Raw genomic sequence first — 5,391 nt, forward strand, 5'->3', positions numbered from 1 at the left:
GCCTTTAGATGTAAATCTAGAGTAAGAGAATGGATATTTCATAAAGCTGATACCTGACAGAGTGAGTCTGTGTTTGGTAATGGAGATGTGATCAGACTGGTTTGCGCTTCAACTCCAGAACATCACGTTCTGCTCAGGATTTGGAGCTTTAGGTTTATTGATCTGTTGACAGGGAGGCTTCAGCATGAAAGATTTCATCTTCAACTACTCTCTCTCTCTCTCTGTCTCTCTGCATTCTTCTGAATTAACCATTATACCCCTGAAAGAAGCTGGAAAACTGAAGCGATAGCCCAGAGAAAGAATCCAGGCAATGCAGGATCACATTTCTATGAGATCTCTGAGGAGCGACTGAATTGGGTTCGGTTTTATATTATGAGGGAAATAAAACAATAAAACTGAGAAGCTGTTGGCATGACTACTTCCCTTTCATAGTTCATGCAGTTTAATTCATTTAAAGACAATGAAAATAAGCTTTATTTTACAGAAAAAGGTTTCAGGCACTTTAATGCGAAATACAGGAGCACGTAATTAAGATCAGATATAATATTTCATATTTTTTTTATATTTAAGGGATGGGCGCCAAGTGGTTTTAAGGGGTTCCACTATGATCAGGAGATTGCTGGTTCAAATCCTGGTTATGCAGGCAGGTTTAAAGGGCTTCCTCTATGATCAGGAGATTGCTGGTTCAAATCCTGGTTATGCAGGCAACACTGCATGCCAGTGAGATACCACATCATGTGGGACACTGGGGTTCAATTCCTGGTCTGGATGACCACTACACCAATAAGAGTCCTTGAGCAAGACTCATAACAATACATTGGCCCATCTTTGTAATAGGAATAACACTGTTATTAACACTGTTATTAACACTGTCCCTCTGGATAAGAGCATCAGCTAAATGCCAAAAATGCCAAAAAATATATATATTTTAAATGTAACTGAACTCTCAGCTGAATGTACATGGTTTAGGGTTTTCAATACTTACACTAACCTTAACCCTAATTTTAAATCAAACCAAAAACCTAAGCCGAACCCTAACATTATAACCCATAAAAAAGTTTTACTGGGTTAATATTAGAGTTAGGGTTAGGGTTAGTTGTGGGGTTACGTTCAATAGAAAATCATTTATTTTCAACAAAGAATTCAGCTGCATTTAATGGATATTACTTTATATAACTATTGGTATATTGATTAAACACAACTAATAAAATAATAATAAAAAAAACAGTTGTTTCTGAACACCAAAAACAGGTTTACTGTTGATCTCTCCAACCAACTGGTTCAAACACAAGTTGACCCCAAACTTTTGACCTGTTCTCTTTATGGTAAGATAAAAAAAAATAGTATCCTTTTCCAGTATAACCCACTTTTTGGACTGAAGAACTTGTAAAAAGCTATAAAAAATGCTGCTAAACTTCATAAAACGAGCTAAACTGATTGAATGATTGATTCTCTTATTACTACTAACGATTTCATTCTTTCTGGAGTCGTAGTCATGTTGGGATCATTGGGATTACTGGTGGTAAAGGGCTGTTTCTGCACTCCATAAAGAGGCTGACTGCTGGGTTGGGGGCAGCTGAAGTGCAGACAATAGGCAGGCTGGAGCAGTTGGTCCGGGACTGTGAAGAACTGATTTGCCGTTTACAGCCCTGTAAAAACCAATGGCCTTTTAAAGGTTGTACCACAGGACCATGTAAAACGTCTCTATCTGAAAACCAGAAGCCCAGGACAGGCCTGGGTACTGACGGAGAGAGAGAGAGAGAGAGAGAGAGAGAGAGAGAGAGAATAAGAGCTGGATTAGTTTCACCAGTGGATTTCATGCAATAAACATTATAATTGGAGATTTATGGAGTGAATTTTGTGCCAAAAGTTTTACGTAAAAAAATAAAATCCACAATCAAAATTTTAAGAATCAAAAGTAAAACATGTATGTTGCAAATTCAAAAGAGAAAAAATATATATCAAATATATATATTTAAATATACTTGGTTATTTTATTATTCTTTGCACTTATTTGAAAATTATTTTAGTTTGGATTTTGCCAGTCTTTGCTTTCATTTTTGGATTTTCTGTGGATTTTTGTGGATTTTGCTGCTAAAGACTTTTGCTTCTGGAATCTCTCCTTTGCTTCTGCTTCATTTTTTTGGTTCTGATTTTTGGCACACTTTTCACGGTTGGGCGGGGCTTAGAAGAAGGCGTTCCCCTTTAATCTCTATTGGTCACCTACCCTGAACCCTCGTCTGAGACAGACCACGCCCACCCCGCCAGCTTCAAGCGCTCTTCCAAACATGGCGGAGCGAACGGGGTTCAGCTCACAGCAGCACCAGCAGGTACTTTTCCAATTAAATTTCATACAGACGTTATGTTTAATGTTATATTTCTTTTTTAAGTAAGTGTTTAACTCTATTAAGATGCTCATGTTAGCGGGGTGTGCTAAATATCCATGCTTAAATTATACTAGTTAGTTAGTGAACACTAACCTGCCTAGTCAGTGAGTTAGCTAGTTTACCTAGGTCATCTGGTCAGTGAGTTAGTGGGTTAGCTAAGCTAGTTAGGTTACCTAGTCAGTGAGTTAGCTAGTTAACCTTAACCAGCACTTACTTGGCTTTACCCTGGGGCATAATAACTAGCTTAGCTAACCCACTAGCTCCACCATTGGCCAACAGAGGGGAAAAAAATCAGTCGAGTTGGGTGACGAAACTCCAATTCCCATAATCCCCCGCGGGGATCAGTGGCAACCAGCCACACCTGTGCAGCACTCTATATAAACCCCAGTCTAACCATACATTCCTGTCGCACCTTTGTAGAGGGGTGACCGTTAACAGAGGTTATAAGAAAAGAAAGGAAGATCTCAAAAGAAAGCAAAAGGCTCACAAAAGAAGCAGAGAGATCTAAAAAAAAGACAAAAAAGAGCAATTTAATTTGAATGAGTTTAAGCAAAGAACTGAACTGTGTCCCGCATGTTTTGAATTGTGCTGTATTTTAACTTGATTTCTTGTTGAGAAAGAAAGAGTCTTTTTTTGTATTTGCCAAGAGCGATATTTCCTTTATTCTCCTTCCCGCCTTTTCTCTACACCTCGTTTCAGACCTTTATTTTGCCACCCAAAACCTTGATATAAACCTTAAATCCCACTCTTAAACCTAAGACTTAATCTAAACCTCACCTCAACCATGAGTCAACCCTAAAGCCTAACCTTAACCCAAACCAAAACCGTAAATCTAACCCTAAACCTAACTCTTACCTTAACCTCAATCTAAACCTTAAATCTAACCCTAAATCTTACTCTTACCTTAACCTCAACCTAAAACCTAACCCTGAATCTAACTCTTACCTTAATCTCAACCTAAACCTTAAATCTAACCCTAAATCTAACTCTTACCTTAACCTCAACCTAAACCTTAAATCTAACCCTAAATCTAACTCTTACCTTAACCTCAACCTAAACCTTAAATCTAACCCTAAATATAACTCTTACCTTAACCTCAACCTAAACCTTAAATTTAAACCTAAATCTAACTCTTACCTTAACCTCAACCTAAACCTTAAATCTAACCCTAAATCTAACTCTTACCTTAACCTCAACCTAAACCTTAAATCTAACCCTAAACCTAACTCTTACCTTAACCTCAACCTAAACCTTAAATTTAACCCTGAACCTTACTCTTACCTTAACCTCAACCTAAACCTTAAATCTAGCCCTAAACCTAACTCTTACCTTAACCTCAACCTAAACCTTAAATCTAACCCTAAATCTAATTCTTACCTTAACCTCAATCTAAACCTTAAATCTAACCCTGAATCTAATTCTTACCTTAACCTCAACCTAAACCTTAAGTCTAACCCTAAATCTAATTCTTACCTTAACCTCAACCTAAAACCTAACCCTGAATCTAACTCTTACCTTAATCTCAACCTAAACCTTAAATCTAACCCTAAATATAACTCTTACCTTAACCTCAATCTAAACCTTAAATATAACCCTAAATCTAACTCTTACTTTAACCTCAACCTAAAACCTAACCCTGAATCTCTCTTACCTTAATCTCAACCTAAACCTTAAATCTAACCCTAAATCTAACTCTTACCTTAACCTCAACCTAAACCTTAAATCTAACCCTAAATCTAACTCTTACCTTAACCTCAACCTAAACCTTAAATCTAACCCTAAATCTAACTCTTACCTTAACCTCAATCTAAACCTTAAATCTAACCCTAAATCTAACTCTTACCTTAACCTCAACCTAAACCTTAAATCTAACCCTGAATCTAACTCTTACCTTAATCTCAACCTAAACCTGAAATCTAACCCTAAATCTAACTCTTACCTTAACCTCAACCTGAACCTTAAATCTAACCCTAAATCTAACTCTTATATTAACCTCAACCTAAACCTTAAATCTAACCCAAAACCTAACTCTTACCTTAACCTCAAACTAAACCTTAAATCTAACCCTGAATCTAACTCTTACCCTAACCACAACCTAAACCTTAAATCTAACCCTAAACCTAACTCTTACCTTAACCTCAACATAAACCTTAAATATAACCCTAAATCTAAGTCTTACCTTAACTTCAACATAAACCTTAAATCTAGCCCTAAATCTAACTCTTACCTTAACCTCAACCTAAACCTTAAATCTAGCCCTAAACCTAACTCTTACCTTAACCTCAACCTTAACCTTAATTCTAACCCTAAATCTAACTCTTACCTTAACCTCAACCTAAACCCTAACCCTAACCCTAAATCTAACTCTTACCTTAACCTCAACCTAAACCCTTACCCTAAATCTAACTCTTACCTTAACCTCAACCTAAACCTTTAATCTAACCCTAAATCTAACTCTTACTTTACCCTCAACCTAAACCTTAAATCTAATCCTAAACCTAACTCTTACCTTAACCTCAACCTAAACCTTAAATCTAACCCTAAATCTAACTCTTACCTTAACCACAACCTAAACCTTAAATCTAACCCTAAATCTAACTCTTACCTTAACCTCAACCTAAACCTTAAATCTAACTCTTACTTTAACCTCAACCTAAACCTTAAATCTAACCCTAAATCTAACTCTTACCTTAACCTCAACCTAAACCTTAAATCTAACCCTAAATCTAACTCTTACCTTAACCTCAACCTAAACCTTAAATCTAACCCTAATCCTAACTCTTACCTTAAACTCAACCTAAACTTTAAATCTAACCCTAAACCTAAGTCTTACCTTAAACTCAACATAAACCTTAAATCTAACCCTAAACCTAACTCTTACCTTAACCTCAACCTAAACCTTAAATCTAACCCTAAATCGAACTCTTACCTTAACCTCAACCTAAACCTTAAATCTAACCCTAAATCTAACTCTTACCTTAACCTCAACCTCAACCTGAATCCA

General features: G+C 36.4%; 1 long non-coding RNA gene across 3 annotated transcripts; it reads right to left on the reverse strand.

Annotated features, from left to right (window-relative positions):
- Positions 1–3,193: 3,193 nt before the first annotated feature.
- LOC125803804 (uncharacterized) lies at positions 3,194–3,926 on the reverse strand. 3 transcript variants are annotated; one of them, XR_007440172.1, is made up of 3 exons: positions 3,861–3,926; positions 3,345–3,380; positions 3,194–3,254 (listed from the first exon to the last, which is right to left on the reverse strand). It is a non-coding gene; the product is annotated as an uncharacterized LOC125803804 (long non-coding RNA). The 3 variants fall into 3 exon arrangements; XR_007440173.1 differs by lacking the exon at positions 3,345–3,380 and adding an exon at positions 3,393–3,428; XR_007440174.1 differs by lacking the exon at positions 3,345–3,380 and adding an exon at positions 3,537–3,572.
- Positions 3,927–5,391: the final 1,465 nt, after the last annotated feature.

Source organism: Astyanax mexicanus, chromosome 8, assembly GCF_023375975.1.
Source record: "Astyanax mexicanus isolate ESR-SI-001 chromosome 8, AstMex3_surface, whole genome shotgun sequence".
Classification (NCBI taxonomy): domain Eukaryota; kingdom Metazoa; phylum Chordata; class Actinopteri; order Characiformes; family Acestrorhamphidae; genus Astyanax; species Astyanax mexicanus.